This window comes from Staurois parvus, unplaced genomic scaffold (assembly GCF_062004578.1).
Source record: "Staurois parvus isolate SC_StPar_1 unplaced genomic scaffold, SC_StPar_1.0 ptg000449l, whole genome shotgun sequence".
Classification (NCBI taxonomy): Eukaryota; Metazoa; Chordata; class Amphibia; order Anura; family Ranidae; genus Staurois; species Staurois parvus.
This window is the reverse complement of record NW_028318245.1, coordinates 7,096,027-7,117,813: the sequence shown is the minus strand read 5'-3', so window position 1 is coordinate 7,117,813 and position 21,787 is coordinate 7,096,027.

Genomic DNA, 21,787 nt, shown 5'->3' with positions numbered 1-21,787 from the left:
AATTCCCTACGCTGCTTTTAAAACTTTCCTGGAGGCGGATGGGGATATTGACAGCTTTCTTCAGGACATTAAACGGTTGTGCACTATCCATGGTGTGGCAACCCAAGACCGGGTCCCCATTTTGAGCAGCAAGCTAACCTGTCGGGCTGCAGGTGCATTCAGGACTGTACACGGCAGCTACTGCTTGGATTATGATTTTGTTAAGGAACACTTACTGGCCCGCTACGCTCTCACCGCAGAAGTGTACCTCTTAAAGTTCTGGGCACTCAAGAAACCCCAGGACACCTTCACTGAATGGGGACATCAGTTACAACACGCTGCCTGCAGCTGGGTCCGAGGGTGTCAGATCACCAAGCTAGAGGAACTGTTGCAACTGTTGTTACTGGAGCAGTTTTACAATGGACTTCCAGGGGATGTTAGACATTGGGTCCAGGACAGATACCCCCTAACCTTAGCCGACGCTAGTCAGTGGGCTGATGAGAAGAGAGATTAAGGAAATGTTGGATTTAGGTGTGATAGAACCCTCTGACAGTCCCTGGGCCTCCCCAGTAGTCCTGGTACCCAAGAAGGACGAAACCGTCCGGTTCTGTGAGGACTACCGCAGGCTCAATGACCGGACCGTGACCGATGCATACCCCATGCCCCGGATAGACGAGCTGCTAGACCAGATGGCCAGAGGTAATTTTCTTACCACTATCAATCTCTACAAGGGGTACTGGCAGATTCCGCTGGATGCGAACGTGGTACCAAAGTTGGCATTCATCATCCCTTTCGGCTTGTACCAGTCCAGGGTCATGCCGTTTGGGATGAAGAACGCCCCGGCTACCTTTCAGAGAATGGTAGATAAGCTGCTGGATGGACTGCAGGACATCTCTTGCGCCTATCTAGATGATATAGCTATCTACAGTGATAGTTGGGAGGATCACCTCCGTCACCTCAGGGAAGTGCTTGATCGCATTGGGCAAGCAGGACTGACCATCTGACCTGACAAATGCCTTGTTGGGGTGTCCGAGGTCCAATATCTAGGACATCGGGTAGGATGTGGGAAGCAATGACCAGCACCGGCAAAGGTGGAAGTGGTAGCAAATTGGCCCACCCCCCAAACCAAGACCCAGGTCCTTGCCTTCCTAGGCACTGCAGGGTACTACCGTAAATTCATCCCCAACTACAGAGCCATTGCTAAACTCCTAACGGATCTGTCCCGGAAGAATCTGCCCCGACAGGTTGTGTGGTCCCAGAGTGTGAAACGGCTTTCCAAAAGCTCAAACATGACCTGATCCATGCTCCCGTTTTGGCTGCTCCAGACCCTTCCAAACGGTTTTGTGTTCACACCGATGCCTCCAGCTTTGGATTGGGCGCTGTTCTGAGCCAAATCGGGGACGATGGGAATGACCATCCAATGGCCTACCTAAGTAGAAAGTTGTTACCCCAGAAGGAGGCCTATGCTGCTGTGGAGAAAGAGTGTCTTGCCTTGGTATGGGCCCTCAAGAAATTGCAGCCTTACCTGTACGAGCGCTCCTTTACCATATTCATCAATCACAACCCCCTGGTATGGCTAAACCGGGTCTTCGAGGACAATGGTCGTCTGCTGCGGTGGAGCTTGGCCCTCCAACCCTATAACTTTACCATCCAGTACCGACCGGGGAAGCAAAATGCCAACGCGGATGGGTTGTCCCTGCAAGCTGAGTTGGAGAAGTGACCCTCTGAACTGACCAGCCCCAAGTGGACCCTTTTGAAGGTCTCGCCGGACAAATAAATAGTTTTTCGCTTTGGAATGGAAGAGACTTCTTTTTTCCGATGGCCCTGATCAACCCTATAGCATGCCAGCTTTGCTTTGCAGTTGGAGTTTCATGGACAGACCCTGTGTCACATTGTATTTTTGTAATAAAGTTTTGGTATTGAAAGATGCGTAAATTTTGCCCAGAATCGGACTTTCAAAACTGCAGGAACAATCTGAGAAAAGTTGTACAGTGGTCATTTACCTTTTTTTTGTTTTTGTAAAATAAATATGTATGTCAAGTTATAAAATTGGGTCATTTCAAATTCAGATCTATGCAGTGACATAACTGTTTGAGCTTCTAGAATGTACGGACAGACTTGCTGATTGGGCAGAATCCACAGACAGCTTAACTCCTCAGCAAGACACAGCTGTGTCCAGCGTACTTCGGATACGGTAATGCGAAAGAATGATTTTCCAGTCTTAGGAAGAGTAAGGCCTCGTGTACACGGGGCGTTTTTACAGCGGCTGTTTTTGGCTTCTGGCATTTTTTTTCTACAGCTAGTAAATGCCCCAGCATGTTATCCTATGTGTCCATGCACACATAGGCTTTAATCTGTTTTTTTTCTTTTTGGCAGGGAGCATTTTCTGGTTGGGGAAAAAAAAACAGAACTAGTGGGTTTCAAGAGGAGTATTTAAAGTGTTACTAAATCCCGTACCCCGCATTCACTATATCCGCTCTCCCCAGACCCTGCATTCACTATATTCGCTCTCCCCGGACCCTACATTCACTATATCCGCTCTCCCCGGACACTGCATTCACTATATCCGCTCTCCCCTGGACACTGCATTCACTATATCCGCTCTCCCTGGACCCTGCATTCACTATATCCGCTCTCCCTGGACCCCGCATTCACTATATCCGCTCTCCCCGGACCCCGCATTCCCTATATCCGCTCTCCCTGGACCCCGCATTCACTCTATCCGCTCTCCCCGGACCCCGCATTCACTATATCCGCTCTCCCCGGACCCCGCATTCACTATATCCGATCTCCCTGGACCCCGCATTCACTCTATCCGCTCTCCCCGGACCCCGCATTCACTTTATCCGCTCTCCCCGGACCCCGCATTCACTATATCCGTTCTCCCCGGACCCCGCATTCACTATATCCGATCTCCCCGGACCCCGCATTCACTATATCCGCTCTACCCGGACCCCGCATTCACTATATCAGCTCTCCCCGGATCCCGCATTCACTATATCCGCTCTCCCCGGACCCCGCATTCACTATATCCGCTCTCCCAGGACCCCGCATTCACTATATCCGCACTCCCCGGACCCCGCATTCACTATATCCGCTCTCCCCGGACCCCGCATTCACTATATCCGCTCTCCCCGGACCTCGCATTCACTATATCCGCTCTCCCCGGACCCCGCATTCACTATATCCGCTCACCCCGGACCCCGCATTCACTATATCCGCTCACCCCGGACCCCGCATTCACTAAATCACCTCTCCCCGGACCCCGCATTCACTATATCCGCTCACCCCGGACCCCGCATTCACTATATCCGCTCTCCCCGGACCCCGCATTCACTATATCCGCTCACCCCGGACCCCGCATTCACTATATCCGCTCTCCCCGGACCCCGCATTCACTATATCCGCTCACCCCGGACCCCGCATTCACTATATCCGCTCACCCCGGACCCCGCATTCACTATATCCACTCACCACGGACCCCGCATTCACTATTGCACGTTCCGAGTTTCAAGTCCCGAATTCTAAATTCCGAGATCCAAGTTCCTTGTTCTGAGTTCCGTGTTCCAAATTCTGTTTTACAAGGTCAAACGTCAGTGTTACCGAGTAGTGTCTTCTGAGCTCCATGTTCTGGGTTCAAAATGTTGAGATCCAAGTTTTGAATTCTGCGTTTCGAGTTCAGTGTTCAAAGATTTGAATTCCTAATTCTGTGTTCCGAAGTCCAAATTCCAAGATCCTAGTTCTGAGTTTGGAGTTCTGTGTTTCCAGTTCCGTGTTCCAGATTCTGAGATTTGAGTTCTGTGTTTTGAGGTTCGAATACCGAGTTCTGTGTCCTAACTTCAGTGTTTTGACTGAACTTCTTTAATTTTGGATGGAGTAAGAGAGGGTTAGAACCCGTCAGATTATTTTTTTGCCTTATGTGTCCCATTGAAGAGATTTCCCTTCACTTCCTGTCCCATAGCCAAAACAGAAAGTGAAAGGAAATCCCTGTAAATGAAGGGAATCCCTTGGGTTACCAGAACAAGTGTCCCCATTGGAAGATTTCCCCTCTATTACTGTTCTGGGGACAACCCAAAAGGTGGGATTTTCTTTCACTTTCAATGATAATGGTAACAGGACGAATAGAGAGGGGGAGTCTCCCTAATGGGGGTCACAGACAGAAATATAAACCTGACAGGGGGTCTAACCCACCTCCACTCTATCCAACACTAAAAAAAAAAAGGTTTTGCCTTTAGTTATCCTGTAACCTCCTCTCACCCGCCATATAGGGAAATGATGGGAGGGCGGCGGTTCTCTCGTACTGGGAGGATGTCATGTGACGTCCTCTCACTCTAGCTGTGCATGCTCCGTCACAGGGGGCATATGGTGCGGCTATCGGCGGTGCACAGCAGATCACTGATCGCAGTAAAGAGCTAATGACGTCAGTTCTATCATGTGATAAGCTGTGTCCAGTCACAGCTGATCGAATGTACATAGGAAATGGCGGTTATCAGCAGTTCTCTCCTCCTGCTGACCACGCGTGAGGAAAGGAGAGCCGGTAAGTAGCATTCCTCAGAGGGGACATCTACACTGATCATCAGTGCCCTGATGATCAGTGTAGCCCCATCAGTGCCACCTGTCAGTGCCCATCAATGCCACATATAAGTGTCCATCAATGCCACATATCAGTGCCCATCAATGCTACATATCAGTGCCCACCAGTGCCACATATCAGTGCCAATCAATGTTACATATCAGGGAAGAGTAGATGTGCCCGGCAGGGAAGGGATGACAGTGCCCGGCAGGGAATGGGTGGAAGTGCCTGAAAGGGAAGGGGTGACAGTGCCCGGCAGGGAAAGGTAGAAGTGCCTGGCAGGGAAGGGTAGAAGTGCCCGGAAGGGAAGGGGTGGTAGTGCCCGGAAAGGAGGGGTAGAAGTGCCCGGCAGGGAAGGGGTGGAAGTGCCCGGCAGGGAAGGGGTAACAGTGCCCGGCAGGGAAGAGGTGGAAGTGCCCGGCAGGGAAGAGGTGGAAGTGCCCGGCAGAAAAGGGGGGGAAGTGCACGGCAGGGAAGGGGTGGAAGTGTCCTGCAGGGAAGGGGTGGAAGTGTCCGGCAGGGAAGGGTAGATGTACCCGGCAGGGAAGGGGTGAAAATGCCCGGCAGGGAAGGGGTGACAGTGCCCGGCAGGGAAGGGGTGACAGTGCCCAGCAGGGAAGGGGTGGAAGTGCCCAGCAAGGAAGGGCACATGTGCCCGGCAGGGAAGGGGTGACAGTGCCCGGCAGGGAAGGGGTGAAAGTGCACGGCAGGGAAAAGTAGATGTGCCCAGCAGGGAAGGGTGACAGTGCCCGGGAGGGAATGGGTGGAAGTGCCCGGCAGAGAAGGGGTGAGATTGCCAAGCAGGGAAAGGTAGAAAGCCGGCAGGGAAGGGGGGAAGTGCCCGGAAGGGAAGGGTAGAAGTGCCTAGCAGGGAAGGGGTGGAAGTGCCCGGCAGGGAAGGGTAGATGTGCCCGGCAGGGAAGGGGGGGAAGTGCCCGGCAGGGAAGGGGTGGAAGTGCCCAGCCGGGAAGGGTAGAAGTGCCCGGCAGGGAAGGGGTGACAGTGGCCGGAAGCGAAGGGGTGATAGTGCCCGGCAGGGAAGGGTAGATGTGCCCGGCAGGGAAGGGGTGACAGTGCCCGGCAGGGAAGGGGTGGAAGTGCCCGGCAGGGAAGGGGTGGAAGTGCCTGGCAGGGAAGGGGTGACAGTGCCCGGCAGGGAAGGGGTAGAAGTACCCGGCAGGGAAGGGGTGTAAATGCCCGGCAGGGAAGGGGTGACAGTGCCCGGCAGGGAAGGGTAGAAGTGCCGGCAGGGAAGGGGTTGAAGTGCCCGGCAGGGAAGGGGTAGAAGTACCCGGCAGGGAAGGGGTGTAAATGCCCGGCAGGGAAGGGGTGTAAATGCCCGGCAGGGAAGGGGTGACAGTGCCCGGCAGGGAAAGGGGTGGAAGTGACCGGCAGGGAAGGGGTGACAGCGCCTGGCAGGGAAGGGGTGGAAGTGCCCGGCAGGGAAGGGTAGATGTGCCCGGCAGGGAAGGGGTGACAGTGGCCGGCAGGGAAGGGGTGACAGTGCCCAGCAGGGAAGGGGTGGAAGTGCCCGGCAGGGAAGTGAAGATGTGTGCGGCAGGGAAGGGGTGATAGTGCCCGGCAGGGAATGGGTGCAAGTGACCGGAAGGGAAGGGGTGACACTGCCCGGCAGGGAAAAGTAGAAGTGCCGGCAGGGAAGGGGGGAAGTGCCCGGCAGGGAAGGGTAGAAGTGCCCGGCAGGGAAGGGGTAGAAGTGCCCAACAGGGAAGGGGTGGAAGTGCCCGGCAGGGAAGTGTAGAATGTGCCCGGTAGGGAAGGGGTGACAGTGGCTTGCAGGGAAGGGGTGAAAGTGCCTGGCAGAGAAAGGGAGGAATTGCACGGCAGAGAAGGGGTGATAGTGCCCGGCAGGGAAGGGGTGGAAGTGCCCGGCAGGGAAGGGTAGATGTGCCCGGCAGGGAAGGGGTGGAAGTGCCCGACAGGGAAGGGTAGATTTGCCCAGCAGGGAAGGGTGACAGTGCCTGGCAGGGAAGGGATGATTGTGCCTGGCAGGGAATGGGTGGAAGTGCCCGGCAGGGAAGGGGTGACAGTGGCCGGCAGGGAAGGGTAGAAGTGCCGGCAGGGAAGGGGGGAAGTGCAGGGCAGGGAAGGGGTGGAAGTGCCAAGCAGAGAAGGGGTGGAATTGCCCGGCAGGGAAGGGGTGATAGTGCCCGGCAGGGAAGGGTAGAAGTTCCAGCAGGGAAGGCGGGAAAGTGCCCAGCAGGGAAGGGGTAGATGTGCCCAGCAGGGAAGGGGTGGAAGTGCCTGGCAGGGAAGTGTAGATGTGCCCAGTAGGGAAGGGTGACAGTGCCCGGCAGGGAAGGGGTGGAAGTGCCTGGCAGGGAAGTGTAGATGTGCCCAGTAGGGAAGGGTGACAGTGCCCGCCAGGGAAGGGGTGAAAGTGCCCGGCAGGGAATGGGTGGAAGTGCCCAGAAGGGAAGGGGTTACAGTGCCCGGCAGGGAAGGCAGGAAAGTGCCCGGCAGGGAAAGGGGTGGAAGTGCCCGGCAAGGAAGGGGTGGAAGTGCCCGGCAGGGAACCCGGCAGGGAAGGGGTGGAAGTGGCCGGTAGGGAAGGGTAGAAGTGCCGGGCAGGGAAGGGGTAGAAGTGCCCGGCAGGGAAGGGGTTGAAATGCCCGGTACGGAAGGGTAGAAGTGCCCGGCAGGGAAGGGTAGAAGTGCCCGGCAGGGAAGGGGTGGAATTGCCCAGCAGGGAAGGGGTGACAGAGCCCGGCAGGGAAGGGGTGACAGTGCCCGGCAGGGAAGGGGTGGAAGTGCCCGGCAGGGAAGGGGGGGAAGTGCCCGGCAGGGAAGGGTTGACAGTGCCTGGCAGGGAAGGGGTGACAGTGCCTGGCAGGGAAGGGGTGGAAGTGCCCGGTAGGGAAGGGTAGATATGCCCGGCAGGGAAGGGGGGGAAGTGCCCAGCAGGGAAGGGGTGGAAGTGCTTGGCAGGGAAGGGGTGGAAGTGCCCGGCAGGGAAGGGTAGAAGTGCCCGGCAGGGAAGGGGTGACAGTGGCAGGCAGGGAAGGGGTGACAGTGCCCGGCAGGAAAGGGGTGGAAGTGCCCGGCAGGGAAGGGGTGACTGTGCCCGGCAGGGATGGGGTGACTGTGCCCGACAGGGAATGGGTGGAAGTGCCTGGCAGGGAAGGGGTGACAGTGCCCGACAGGGAAGGGGTGGAAGTGCCCGGCAGGGAAGGGTAGATGTGCCTGGCAGGGAAGGGGTGACAGTGGCCACCAGGGAAGGGGTGACAGTGCCAGGCAGGGAAGGGGTGGAAGTGCCCAGCTGGGAAGGGTAGATGTGCCCGGCAAGGAAGGGGTGACAGTGCCCGGCTGGGAACGGGTGATAGTGCCCGGCAGGGAATGGGTGGAAGTGCCCGGCAGGGAAGGGGTGGAAGTGCCCGGCATGGAAGGGTACAAGTGCTAGCAGGGAAGGGGGGGAAGTGCCCGGCAGGGAAGGGGTAGATGTGCCCGGCAGGGAAGGGGTGGAAGTGCCTGGCAGGGAAGGGTAGAAGTGCCCGGCAGGAAAGGGGTAGAAGTGCCCGGCAGGGAAGAGGTGGAAGTGCCCGGCAGGGAAGGGTAGAAGTGCCCGGAAGGAAAGGGGTAGAAGTGCCCGGCAGGGAAGGGGTGGAACTGCGCGGCAGGGAAGGATTAACAGTGCCCAGCAGCGAAGGGGTGAATGTGCTCAGCAGTGAAGGGGTGACAGTGCCCGGCAGGGAAGGGGTGGAATTGCCCGGCAGGGAAGGGGTGGAATTGCCCGGCAGGGAAGGGTAGAAGTGCCCATCAGGGAAGGGTAGATGTGCCCGGCGGGGAAGGGGTGGAAGTGCCCGACAGGGAAGCGTAGATGTGCCCAGCAGGGAAGGGTGACAGTGCCCGGCAGGGAAGGAATGATAGTGCCCGGCAGGGAATGGGTGGAAGTGCCCGGCAGGGAAGGGGTGATAGTGCCCGGCAGGGAAGGGTAGAAGTGCCCGGCAGGGAAGGGGTGGAAGTGCCAGCAGGGAAGGGGTAGAAGTGCCTGGCAGAGAAGGGGTGGAAGTGCCCGGCAGGGAAGCGTAGATGTGCCCAGCAGGGAAGGGTGACAGTGCCCGGCAGGGAAGGGATGATAGTGCCCGACAGGGAAGGGGTGGAAGTGCCCTGCAGGGAAGGGTAGATGTGCCCGGCGGGGAAGGGGTGGAAGTGCCCGACAGGGAAGCGTAGATGTGCCCAGCAGGGAAGGGTGACAGTGCCCGGCAGGGAAGGGATGATAGTGCCGGTGTAGCATGAAAACTTGCCTCCTATGAAGATCTACACCCCTCGACGTATCTGAGCATGTGCGGGTTTCAGGCATTAGCAGAGGATCGGCGATCTCATCCTCTCACAGTGTTAACCCGTTGTATGCCGGATGCAAGGTATATGAACCGCTGAATCCCATCCCTCGGATCACTGGGGCTGACGATCCTCCCGCAAGATGTATTCTCGCTGTCACTCTGGTAACCCCTTGTATGCTGGATTCAACCGACACCAACTGCAAGATGTCTACAAGCTGCAGGGGGTTGTGACATGGCGAGAACAGTCACCTGTGGGGGGAATCAGTGACATCAGTAACGTGTTGGTGGTGCACTTACATTTGGGGGGCCAGTCACATGGGGGGGGGGGATTTCTGTCAAGGGTGGCAGATTATCACTGGGGACTGAGCTTGCTGCTACAGGTGGGAGGTTGCTTGCGTCAATGGGGGGCAGATCTGCACGGGGACTGAGCTTGCTGCTATGGGGGTGGGAGGGGGTTGCGTCAAGGGGGGGCAGATCTGCACGGGGACTGAGCTTGCTGGTACGGGTGGGGGGTTGCTTGCGTCAATGGGGGGCACATTTTCACAGGGGACTAAGCTTGCTGCTATGGGGGTGGGAGGGGGTTGCGTCAAGGGGGGGCAGATCTGCACGGGGACTGAGCTTGCTGGTACGGGTGGGGGGTTGCTTGCGTCAAGGGGGGCAGATCTGCACGGGGACTGAGCTTGCTGCTATGGGGGTGGGAGGGGGTTGCGTCAAGCCGGGGCAGATCTGCACGGGGACTGAGCTTGCTGGTACGGGTGGGGGGTTGCTTGCGTCAATGGGGGGCACATTTTCACGGGGGACTGAGCTTGCTGCTATGGGGGTGGGAGGGGGTTGCGTCAAGGGGGGGCAGATCTGCACGGGGACTGAGCTTGCTGCTATGGGGGTGGGAGGGGGTTGCGTCAAGGGGGGGCAGATCTGCACGGGGACTGAGCTTGCTGGTACGGGTGGGGGGTTGCTTGCGTCAATGGGGGGCACATTTTCACGGGGAACTGAGCTTTCTGCTATGGGGGTGGGAGGGGGTTGCGTCAAGGGGGGGCAGATCTGCTCGGGGACTAAGCTTGCTGCTATGGGGGTGGGAGGGGGTTGCGTCAAGGGGGTCAGATCTGCACGGGGACTTAGCTTGCTGCTATGGGGGTGGGAGGGGGTTGCGTCAAGGGGGGGCAGATCTGCACGGGGACTGAGCTTGCTGCTATGGGGGTGGGAGGGGGTTGCGTCAAGGGGGGGCAGATCTGCACGGGGACTGAGCTTGCTGGTACGGGTGGGGGGTTGCTTGCGTCAATGGGGGGCACATTTTCACAGGGGACTAAGCTTGCTGCTATGGGGGTGGGAGGGGGTTGCGTCAAGGGGGGGCAGATCTGCACGGGGACTGAGCTTGCTGGTACGGGTGGGGGGTTGCTTGCGTCAAGGGGGGCAGATCTGCACGGGGACTGAGCTTGCTGCTATGGGGGTGGGAGGGGGTTGCGTCAAGCCGGGGCAGATCTGCACGGGGACTGAGCTTGCTGGTACGGGTGGGGGGTTGCTTGCGTCAATGGGGGGCACATTTTCACGGGGGACTGAGCTTGCTGCTATGGGGGTGGGAGGGGGTTGCGTCAAGGGGGGGCAGATCTGCACGGGGACTGAGCTTGCTGCTATGGGGGTGGGAGGGGGTTGCGTCAAGGGGGGGCAGATCTGCACGGGGACTGAGCTTGCTGGTACGGGTGGGGGGTTGCTTGCGTCAATGGGGGGCACATTTTCACGGGGAACTGAGCTTTCTGCTATGGGGGTGGGAGGGGGTTGCGTCAAGGGGGGGCAGATCTGCTCGGGGACTAAGCTTGCTGCTATGGGGGTGGGAGGGGGTTGCGTCAAGGGGGGCAGATCTGCACGGGGACTTAGCTTGCTGCTATGGGGGTGGGAGGGGGTTGCGTCAAGGGGGGGCAGATCTGCACGGGGACTGAGCTTGCTGCTATGGGGGTGGGAGGGGGTTGCGTCAAGGGGGTGCAGATCTGCACGGGGACTGAGCTTGCTGGTACGGGTGGGGGGTTGCTTGCGTCAATGGGGGGCACATTTTCACGGGGGACTGAGCTTTCTGCTATGGGGGTGGGAGGGGGTTGCGTCAAGGGGGGGCAGATCTGCACGGGGACTGAGCTTGCTGGTACGGGTGGGGGGTTGCTTGCGTCAATGGGGGGCACATTTTCACGGGGGACTGAGCTTTCTGCTGTGGGGGTGGGAGGGGGTTGCGTCAAGGGGGGGCAGATCTGCACGGGGACTGAGCTTGCTGGTACGGGTGGGGGGTTGCTTGCGTCAATGGGGGGCACATTTTCACAGGGGACTAAGCTTGCTGCTATGGGGGTGGGAGGGGGTTGCGTCAAGGGGGGGCAGATCTGCACGGGGACTGAGCTTGCTGCTATGGGGGTGGGAGGGGGTTGCGTCAAGGGGGGGCAGATCTGCACAGGGACTGAGCTTGCTGCTATGGGGGTGGGAGGGGGTTGCGTCAAGGGGGGGCAGATCTGCACGGGGACTGAGCTTGCTGGTACGGGTGGGGGGTTGCTTGCGTCAATGGGGGGCACATTTTCACGGGGGACTGAGCTTTCTGCTATGGGGGTGGGAGGGGGTTGCGTCAAGGGGGGGCAGATCTGCACGGGGACTGAGCTTGCTGCTATGGGGGTGGGAGGGGGTTGCGTCAAGGGGGGGAAGATCTGCACAGGGACTGAGCTTGCTGCTATGGGGGTGGGAGGGGGTTGCGTCAAGGGGGGGCAGATCTGCACGGGGACTGAGCTTGCTGGTACGGGTGGGGGGTTGCTTGCGTCAATGGGGGGCACATTTTCACGGGGGACTGAGCTTTCTGCTATGGGGGTGGGAGGGGGTTGCGTCAAGGGGGGGCAGATCTGCACGGGGACTGAGCTTGCTGCTATGGGGGTGGGAGGGGGTTGCGTCAAGGGGGGGCAGATCTGCACGGGGACTGAGCTTGCTGGTACGGGTGGGGGGTTGCTTGCGGCAATGGGGGGCACATTTTCACGGGGGACTGAGCTTTCTGCTATGGGGGTGGGAGGGGGTTGCGTCAAGGGGGGGCAGATCTGCACGGGGACTGAGCTTGCTGCTATGGGGGTGGGAGGGGGTTGCGTCAAGGGGGGGCAGATCTGCACAGGGACTGAGCTTGCTGCTATGGGGGTGGGAGGGGGTTGCGTCAAGGGGGGGCAGATCTGCACGGGGACTGAGCTTGCTGGTACGGGTGGGGGGTTGCTTGCGTCAATGGGGGGCACATTTTCACGGGGGACTGAGCTTTCTGCTATGGGGGTGGGAGGGGGTTGCGTCAAGGGGGGGCAGATCTGCACGGGGACTGAGCTTGCTGCTATGGGGGTGGGAGGGGGTTGCGTCAAGGGGGGCAGATCTGCACAGGGACTGAGCTTGCTGCTATGGGGGTGGGAGGGGGTTGCGTCAAGGGGGGGCAGATCTGCACGGGGACTGAGCTTGCTGGTACGGGTGGGGGGTTGCTTGCGTCAATGGGGGGCACATTTTCACGGGGGACTGAGCTTTCTGCTATGGGGGTGGGAGGGGGTTGCGTCAAGGGGGGGCAGATCTGCACGGGGACTGAGCTTGCTGCTATGGGGGTGGGAGGGGGTTGCGTCAAGGGGGGGCAGATCTGCACGGGGACTGAGCTTGCTGCTATGGGGGTGGGAGGGGGTTGCGTCAAGGGGGGGCAGATCTGCACGGGGACTGAGCTTTCTGCTATGGGGGTGGGAGGGGGTTGCGTCAAGGGGGGGCAGATCTGCACGGGGACTGAGCTTGCTGCTATGGGGGTGGGAGGGGGTTGCGTCAAGGGGGGGCAGATCTGCACGGGGACTGAGCTTGCTGCTATGGGGGTGGGAGGGGGTTGCGTCAAAGGGGGGCAGATCTGCACGGGGACTGAGCTTGCTGGTACGGGTGGGGGGTTGCTTGCGTCAATGGGGGGCACATTTTCACGGGGGACTGAGCTTTCTGCTATGGGGGTGGGAGGGGGTTGCGTCAAGGGGGGGCAGATCTGCACGGGGACTGAGCTTGCTGCTATGGGGGGGGTTGCTTGCGTCAAGGGGGGCAGATCTTCACGGGCCACTTAAGCTTGCTGCTACGGGGAGCTGGGGCTGCGTCAAGGGGAGGCAGATCTTCACGGGGGACTGAGCTTGCTGCCATGGTAGGGGGGGTTGTGTCAAGGGGGGGCAGATCTTCACTGGGGACTGAGCTTGCTGCTACGGGAGGGGGGGGGGGTTGCTTGCGTCCAGTGGGGCAGATCTTCACGGGGCATTTAAGCTTGCTGCTACGGGGGGTGGGGTTGCGTCAAGGGGGGGGGGCAGATCTTCACGGTGGACTGCGCTTGCTGCTATGGGGGGGTGGGGTTGTGTCAAGGGGGGGCAGATCTTCACGGTGGACTGACCTTGCTGCTAAGGGGGGGGGGGGGTTGTGTCCAGGGGGGGCAGATCTGCATGGGGGACTGAGCTTGATGGGGTGTATGGACAAGGGGGGCAGATCTTCACAGGGGACTGATCTTGCTGGTGGGTAATGACAAGGGGGGCAGATCTTCACGGTGGACTGATCTTGCTGGGTTGTAATGACAAGGGGGGCAGATCTTCACAGGGGACTGATCTTGCTGGTGGGTAATGACAAGGGGGGCCGATCTACACGGGGGACTGATCTTGCTGGTGGGTAATGACAAGGGGGGCAGATCTTCACGGGGGACTGATCTTGCTGGTGGGTAATGACAAGGGGGCAGATCTTCACGGTGCACTGATCTTGCTGGGGGGTAACGACAAGGGGGGCAGATCTTCACGGGGGACTGATCCTACTGCACCGGTGTGGGGAAGTGACATGGGGAGTACAGTGACATTGGGGGTGGGCATGACATGGGGATGACAGTGACATGTGGGGGGGGGGGGGGGGCAGTGATATTGGAGGGTGGCCATGACATGTGGGGATAGTGACATGTGGGGGGATGCAGTGACATGGGTAGGACAGTGACATGAGGGGGGGGGCCCTTACTTAATACACGATATTTAACCCTTTGCACGCTACGCATTCATATGGGTACACAGATGTCAGTGCAGTTGCAGTTCTGTCACTTGATGGTGTTACTTTGGTAGGGGTGCTGTTTATGGCAGAAGGGTTGGAAGTCTGTCAATAATTGTTTGTGGTTGTTTTGTTGTCGATGTCTGTGTGTGGTAGGTGGTGTGACAGGAATTTAGGGGTCACAATTTTCACCCCGATATTTCAGTAGCTACAATTTCACATTCTGATGTATCATGAATTACATTATTTCATGGCCTCTATGATTATCAGAGCATACCTCGAATGGATACCTAATTCCATTAACCCCTTGCCTACTGTTAACTTCTACCCCCTTCCTGACTAATTTTGTTTTGGTGTCCCATCATTGGTGTCAGTGGGAGGAATAGTGCCCCATTATTGGTGTCAGTGGGAGGAATAGTGCCCCATCATTGGTGTCAGTGGGAGGAATAGTGCCCCATCATTGGTGTCAGTGGGAGGAATAGTGCCCCATCATTGGTGTCAGTGGGAGGAATAGTGCCCCATCATTGGTGTCAGGGGGAGGAATAGTGCCCCATCATTGGTGTCAGTGGGAGGAATAGTGACCCATCATTGGTGTCAGTGGGAGGAATAGTGCCCCATCATTGGTGTCAGTGGGAGGAATAGTGCCCCATCATTGGTGTCAGTGGGAGGAATAGTGCCCCATCATTGGTACATTGATACATACATACATTGGTACATACCAATGAAGGGGGTAGAAGTGCCCTGTAGGCAGGAAGGGGGTATACGTGCCCGGTAGGCAGGAAGGGGGTAGAAGTGCCCGGTAGGCAGGAAGGGGGTAGAAGTGCCCTGTAGGCAGGAAGGGGGTAGAAGTGCCCTGTGGGCAGGAAGGGGGTAGAAGTGCCCTGTAGGCAGGAAGGGGGTAGAAGTGCCCGGTAGGCAGGAAGGGGGTAGAAGTGTCCAGTAGGCAGGAAGGGGGTAGAAGTTACCAGTAGGCAGGAACGGGGTAGAAGTTACCAGTAGGCAAGGGGTTAATGGAATTAAGTATCCATTCGAGGTATCCTCTGATAATAGAGGCCATGAAATAATGTATCACTTTAATTCATGATACTGCAGAATGTGAAATTGTAGCTACTGAAATATCGGGGTGAAAATTGTGACCCCTAAATTGCTGTCACACCACCTACCACACACAGACATCGACAACAAAACAACCACAAACAATTATTGACAGACTTCCAACCCTTCTGCCATAAACAGCACCCCTACCAAAGTAACACCATCAAGTGACAGAACTGCAACTGCACTGACATCTGTGTACCCATATGAATGCGTAGTGTGCAAAAAGTTAAATATCGTGTATTAAGTAAGGGCCCCCCCTCATGTCACTGTCCTACCCATGTCACTGCATCCCCCCACATGTCATGGCCACCCTCCAATATCACTGCCCCCCCCCCCACGTCATGCCCACCCCCAATGTCACTGTACTCCCCATGTCACTTCCCCACACCGGTGCAGCAAGATCAGTCCCCCATGAAGATCTGCCCCCCTTGTCATTACCCACCAGCAAAATCAGTCCCCCGTGAAGATCTGCCCCCCTTGTCATTACAACCCAGCAAGATCAGTGCGCCGTGAAGATCTGCCCCCCTTGTCATTACCCCCCAGCAAGATCAGTCCCCCGTGAAGATCTGCCCCCCTTGTTGTTACCCCCCCAGCAAAATTAGTGCGCCGTGAAGATCTGCCCCCCTTGTCATTACCCCCCAGCAAGATCAGTCCCCCGTGTAGATCGGCCCCCCTTGTCATTACCCACCAGCAAGATCAGTGCGCCGTGAAGATCTGCCCCCCTTGTCATTACCCCCCAGCAAGATCAGTCCCCCGTGTAGATCGGCCCCCTTTGTCATTACCCACCAGCAAGATCAGTGCGCCGTGAAGATCTGCCCCCCTTGTCATTACCCCCCCAGCAAGATCAGTCCCCCGTGAAGATCTGCCCCCCTTGTCCATACACCCCAGCAAGATCAGTCCCCCGTGTAGATCGGCCCCCTTTGTCATTACCCACCAGCAAGATCAGTGCGCCGTGAAGATCTGCCCCCCTTGTCATTACCCACCAGCAAGATCAGTCCCCCGTGAAGATCTGCCCCCCTTGTCATTACAACCCAGCAAGATCAGTCCCCCGTGAAGATCGGCCCCCCTTGTCATTACCCACCAGCAAGATCAGTCCCCCGTGAAGATCTGCCCCCCTTGTAGTTAGCCCCCAGCAAGATCAGTGCGCCGTGAAGATCTACCCCCCTTGTCATTACCCACCAGCAAGATCAGTCCCCCATGTAGATCTGCCCCCCTTGTCATTACCCACCAGCAAGATCAGTGCGCCGTGAAGATCTGCCCCCCTTGTCCATACACCCCAGCAAGATCAGTGCGCCGTGAAGATCTGCCCCCCTTGTCATTACCCACCAGCAAGATCAGTCCCCCGTGAAGATCTGCCCCCCTTGTCATTACAACCCAGCAAGATCAGTCCCCCGTGAAGATCGGCCCCCCTTGTCATTACCCACCAGCAAGATCAGTCCCCCGTGAAGATCTGCCCCCCTTGTAGTTAGCCCCCAGCAAGATCAGTGCGCCGTGAAGATCTACCCCCCTTGTCATTACCCACCAGCAAGATCAGTCCCCCATGTAGATCTGCCCCCCTTGTCATTACCCACCAGCAAGATCAGTGCGCCGTGAAGATCTGCCCCCCTTGTCCATACACCCCAGCAAGATCAGTGCGCCGTGAAGATCTGCCCCCCTTGTCATTACCCACCAGCAAAATCAGTCCCCCCGTGAAGATCTGCCCCCCTTGTCATTACCCACCAGCAAGATCAGTCCCCCGTGAAGATCTGCCCCCCTTGTCATTACAACCCAGCAAGATCAGTCCCCCGTGTAGATCGGCCCCCCTAGTCATTACCCACCAGCAAGATCAGTCCCCTGTGAAGATCTGCCCCCCTTGTCATTACAACCCAGCAAGATCAGTCCCCCGTGTAGATCGGCCCCCCTTGTCATTACCCACCAGCAAGATCAGTCCCCCGTGAAGATCTGCCCCCCTTGTCCATACACCCCAGCAAGATCAGTGCGCCGTGAAGATCTACCCCCTTGTCATTACCCACCAGCAAGATCAGTCCCCCCGTGAAGATCAGCCCCCCTTGTCATTACCCCTCAGCAAAATCAGTGCGCCGTGAAGATCTACCTCCCTTGTCATTACCCACCAGCAAGATCAGTCCCCCGTGAAGATCTGCCCCCCTTGTCATTACAACCCAGCAAGATCAGTCCCCCGTGAAGATCTGCCCCCCTTGTCATTACAACCCAGCAAGATCAGTCCCCCGTGAAGATCGGCCCCCCTTGTCATTACCCACCAGCAAGATCAGTCCCCCGTGAAGATCTGCCCCCCTTGTAGTTAGCCCCCAGCAAGATCAGTGCGCCGTGAAGATCTACCCCCCTTGTCATTACCCACCAGCAAGATCAGTCCCCCATGTAGATCTGCCCCCCTTGTCATTACCCACCAGCAAGATCAGTGCGCCGTGAAGATCTGCCCCCCTTGTCCATACACCCCAGCAAGATCAGTGCGCCGTGAAGATCTGCCCCCCTTGTCATTACCCACCAGCAAAATCAGTCCCCCCGTGAAGATCTGCCCCCCTTGTCATTACCCACCAGCAAGATCAGTCCCCCGTGAAGATCTGCCCCCCTTGTCATTACAACCCAGCAAGATCAGTCCCCCGTGTAGATCGGCCCCCCTAGTCATTACCCACCAGCAAGATCAGTCCCCTGTGAAGATCTGCCCCCCTTGTCATTCCAACCCAGCAAGATCAGTCCCCCGTGTAGATCGGCCCCCCTTGTCATTACCCACCAGCAAGATCAGTCCCCCGTGAAGATCTGCCCCCCTTGTCATTACCCCCCAGCAAAATCAGTCCCCCGTGAAGATCTGCCCCCCTTGTCATTACCCACCAGCAAGATCAGTCCCCTGTGAAGATCTGCCCCCCTTGTCATTACAACCCAGCAAGATCAGTCCCCAGTGAAGATCTGCCCCCCTTGTCATTACAACCCAGAAAGATCAGTCCCCCGTGAAGATCTGCCCCCCTTGTCATTACCCACCAGCAAGATCAGTGCGCCGTGAAGATCTGCCCCCTTGTCATTACAACCCAGAAAGATCAGTCCCCCGTGAAGATCGGCCCCCCTTGTCATTACCCACCAGCAAGATCAGTGCCCCGTGAAAATCTGCCCCCCTTGTCCATACACCACAGCAAGATCAGTCCCCCGTGAAGATCTGCCCCCCTTGTCCATACACCCCATCAAGCTCAGTCCCCCATGCAGATCTGCCCCCCCTGGACACAACCCCCCCCCCTTAGCAGCAAGCTCAGTCCACCGTGCAGATCTGCCCCCCTTGTCGTTACCCCCCAGCAAGATCAGTCCCCCATGTAGATCTGCCCCCCTTGTCGTTACCCCCCAGCAAGATCAGTCCCCCATGTAGATCTGCCCCCCTTGTCATTACCCACCAGCAAGATCAGTGCGCCGTGAAGATCTGCCCCCCTTGTCATTACCCACCAGCAAGATCAGTGCGCCGTGAAGATCTGCCCCCCTTGTCATTACCCACCAGCAAGATCAGTCCACAGTGAAGATTTGCCCCCCTTTTCATTACCCACCAGCAAGATCAGTCCACCGTGAAGATCTGCCCCCTTGTCATTACAACCCAGCAAGATCAGTCCACCGTGAAGATCTGCCCCCCTTGTCATTACCCACCAGCAAGATCAGTGCCCCGTGAAAATCTGCCCCCCTTGTCCATACACCCCAGCAAGATCAGTCCCCCGTGAAGATCTGCCCCCCTTGTCCATACACCCCATCAAGCTCAGTCCCCCATGCAGATCTGCCCCCCCTGGACACAACCCCCCCCCTTAGCAGCAAGCTCAGTCCACCGTGAAGATCTGCCCCCCCTTGACACAACCCCACCCCCCATAGCAGCAAGCTCAGTCCACCGTGAAGATCTGCCCCCCCACCTTGACGCAAACCCCACCCCCCGTAGCAGCAAGCTTAAGTGCCCCGTGAAGATCTGCCCCACTGGACGCAAGCAACCCCCCCCCCCGTAGCAGCAAGCTCAGTCCCCAGTGAAGATCTGCCCCCCCTTGACACAACCCCCCCCCCACCATGGCAGCAAGCTCAGTCCACCGTGAAGATCTGCCCCCCCCCCCCCCCTTGACGCAACCCCACCCCCCGTAGCAGCAAGCTTAAGTGCCCCGTGAAGATCTGCCCCACTGGACGCAAGCAACCCCCCCCCCGTAGCAGCAAGCTCAGTCCCCAGTGAAGATCTGCCCCCCCTTGACACAACCCCCCCCCCACCATGGCAGCAAGCTCAGTCCCCCGTGAAGATCTGCCTCCCCTTGACGCAGCCCCAGCTCACCGTAGCAGCAAGCTTAAGTGGCCCGTGAAGATCTGCCCCCCTTGACGCAAGCAACCCCCCCCATAGCAGCAAGCTCAGTCCCCGTGCAGATCTGCCCCCCCTTGACGCAACCCCCTCCCACCCCCATAGCAGAAAGCTCAGTCCCCCGTGAAAATGTGCCCCCCATTGACGCAAGCAACCCCCCACCCGTACCAGCAAGCTCAGTCCCCGTGCAGATCTGCAGCCCCTTGACGCAACCCCCTCCCACCCCCATAGCAGAAAGCTCAGTCCCCCGTGAAAATGTGCCCCCCATTGACGCAAGCAACCCCCCACCCGTACCAGCAAGCTCAGTCCCCGTGCAGATCTGCCCCCCCTTGACGCAACCCCTTCCCACCCCCATAGCAGCAAGCTCAGTCCCGTGCAGATCTGCCCCCCCTTGACGCAACCCCCTCCCACCCCCATAGCAGCAAGCTCAGTCCCCGTGCAGATCTGCCCCCCCTTGACGCAACCCCCTCCCACCCCCATAGCAGCAAGCTCAGTCCCCGTGCAGATCTGCCCCCCCTTGACGCAACCCCCTCCCACCCCCATAGCAGCAAGCTTAGTCCCCTGTGAAAATGTGCCCCCCATTGACGCAAGCAACCCCCCACCCGTACCAGCAAGCTCAGTCCCCGTGCAGATCTGCCCCCCCTTGACGCAACCCCCTCCCACCCCCATAGCAGCAAGCTCAGTCCCCGTGCAGATCTGCCCCCCCTTGACGCAACCCCCTCCCACCCCCATAGCAGCAAGCTAAGTCCCCGTGCAGATCTGCCCCCCTTGACGCAACCCCCTCCCACCCCCATAGCAGCAAGCTTAGTCCCCGAGCAGATCTGCCCCCCCTTGACGCAACCCCCTCCCACCCCCATAGCAGAAAGCTCAGTCCCCCGTGAAAATGTGCCCCCCATTGACGCAAGCAACCCCCCACCCGTACCAGCAAGCTCAGTCCCCGTGCAGATCTGCCCCCCCTTGACGCAACCCCCTCCCACCCCCACAGCAGAAAGCTCAGTCCCCCGTGAAAATGTGCCCCCCATTGACGCAAGCAACCCCCCACCCGTACCAGCAAGCTCAGTCCCCGTGCAGATCTGCCCCCCCTTGACGCAACCCCCTCCCACCCCCATAGCAGAAAGCTCAGTCCCCCGTGAAAATGTGCCCCCCATTGACGCAAGCAACCCCCCACCCGTACCAGCAAGCTCAGTCCCCGTGCAGATCTGCCCCCCCTTGACGCAACCCCCTCCCACCCCCATAGCAGCAAGCTCAGTCCCCGTGCAGATCTGCCCCCCCTTGACGCAACCCCCTCCCACCCCCATAGCAGCAAGCTAAGTCCCCGTGCAGATCTGCCCCCCTTGACGCAACCCCCTCCCACCCCCATAGCAGCAAGCTTAGTCCCCGAGCAGATCTGCCCCCCCTTGACGCAACCCCCTCCCACCCCCATAGCAGAAAGCTCAGTTCCCCGTGAAAATGTGCCCCCCATTGACGCAAGCAACCCCCCACCCGTACCAGCAAGCTCAGTCCCCGTGCAGATCTGCCCCCCCTTGACGCAACCCCCTCCCACCCCCATAGCAGCAAGCTCAGTCCCCGTGCAGATCTGCCCCCCTTGACGCAACCCCCTCCCACCCCCATAGCAGCAAGCTCAGTCCCCCGTGAAAATGTGCCCCCCATTGACGCAAGCAACCCCCCACCCGTACCAGCAAGCTCAGTCCCCGTGCAGATCTGCCCCCCCTTGACGCAACCCCCTCCCACCCCCATAGCAGCAAGCTCAGTCCCCGTGCAGATCTGCCCCCCTTGACGCAAGCAACCCCCCACCCGTACCAGCAAGCTCAGTCCCCGTGCAGATCTGCCCCCCCTTGACGCAACCCCCTCCCACCCCCATAGCAGCAAGCTTAGTCCCCTGTGAAAATGTGCCCCCCATTGACGCAAGCAACCCCCCACCCGTACCAGCAAGCTCAGTCCCCGTGCAGATCTGCCCCCCCTTGACGCAACCCCCTCCCACCCCCATAGCAGCAAGCTCAGTCCCCGTGCAGATCTGCCCCCCATTGACGCAAGCAACCCCCCACCCGTACCAGCAAGCTCAGTCCCCGTGCAGATCTGCCCCCCATTGACGCAAGCAACCTCCCACCTGTAGCAGCAAGCTCAGTCCCCAGTGATAATCTGCCACCCTTGACAGAAATCCCCCCCCCCCATGTGACTGGCCCCCCAAATGTAAGTGCACCACCAACACGTTACTGATGTCACTGATTCCCCCCACAGGTGACTGTTCTCGCCATGTCACAACCCCCTGCAGCTTGTAGACATCTTGCAGTTGGTGTCGGTTGAATCCAGCATACAAGGGGTTACCAGAGTGACAGCGAGAATACATCTTGCGGGAGGATCGTCAGCCCCAGTGATCCGAGGGATGGGATTCAGCGGTTCATATACCTTGCATCCGGCATACAACGGGTTAACACTGTGAGAGGATGAGATCGCCAATCCTCTGCTAATGCCTGAAACCCGCACATGCTCAGATACGTCGAGGGG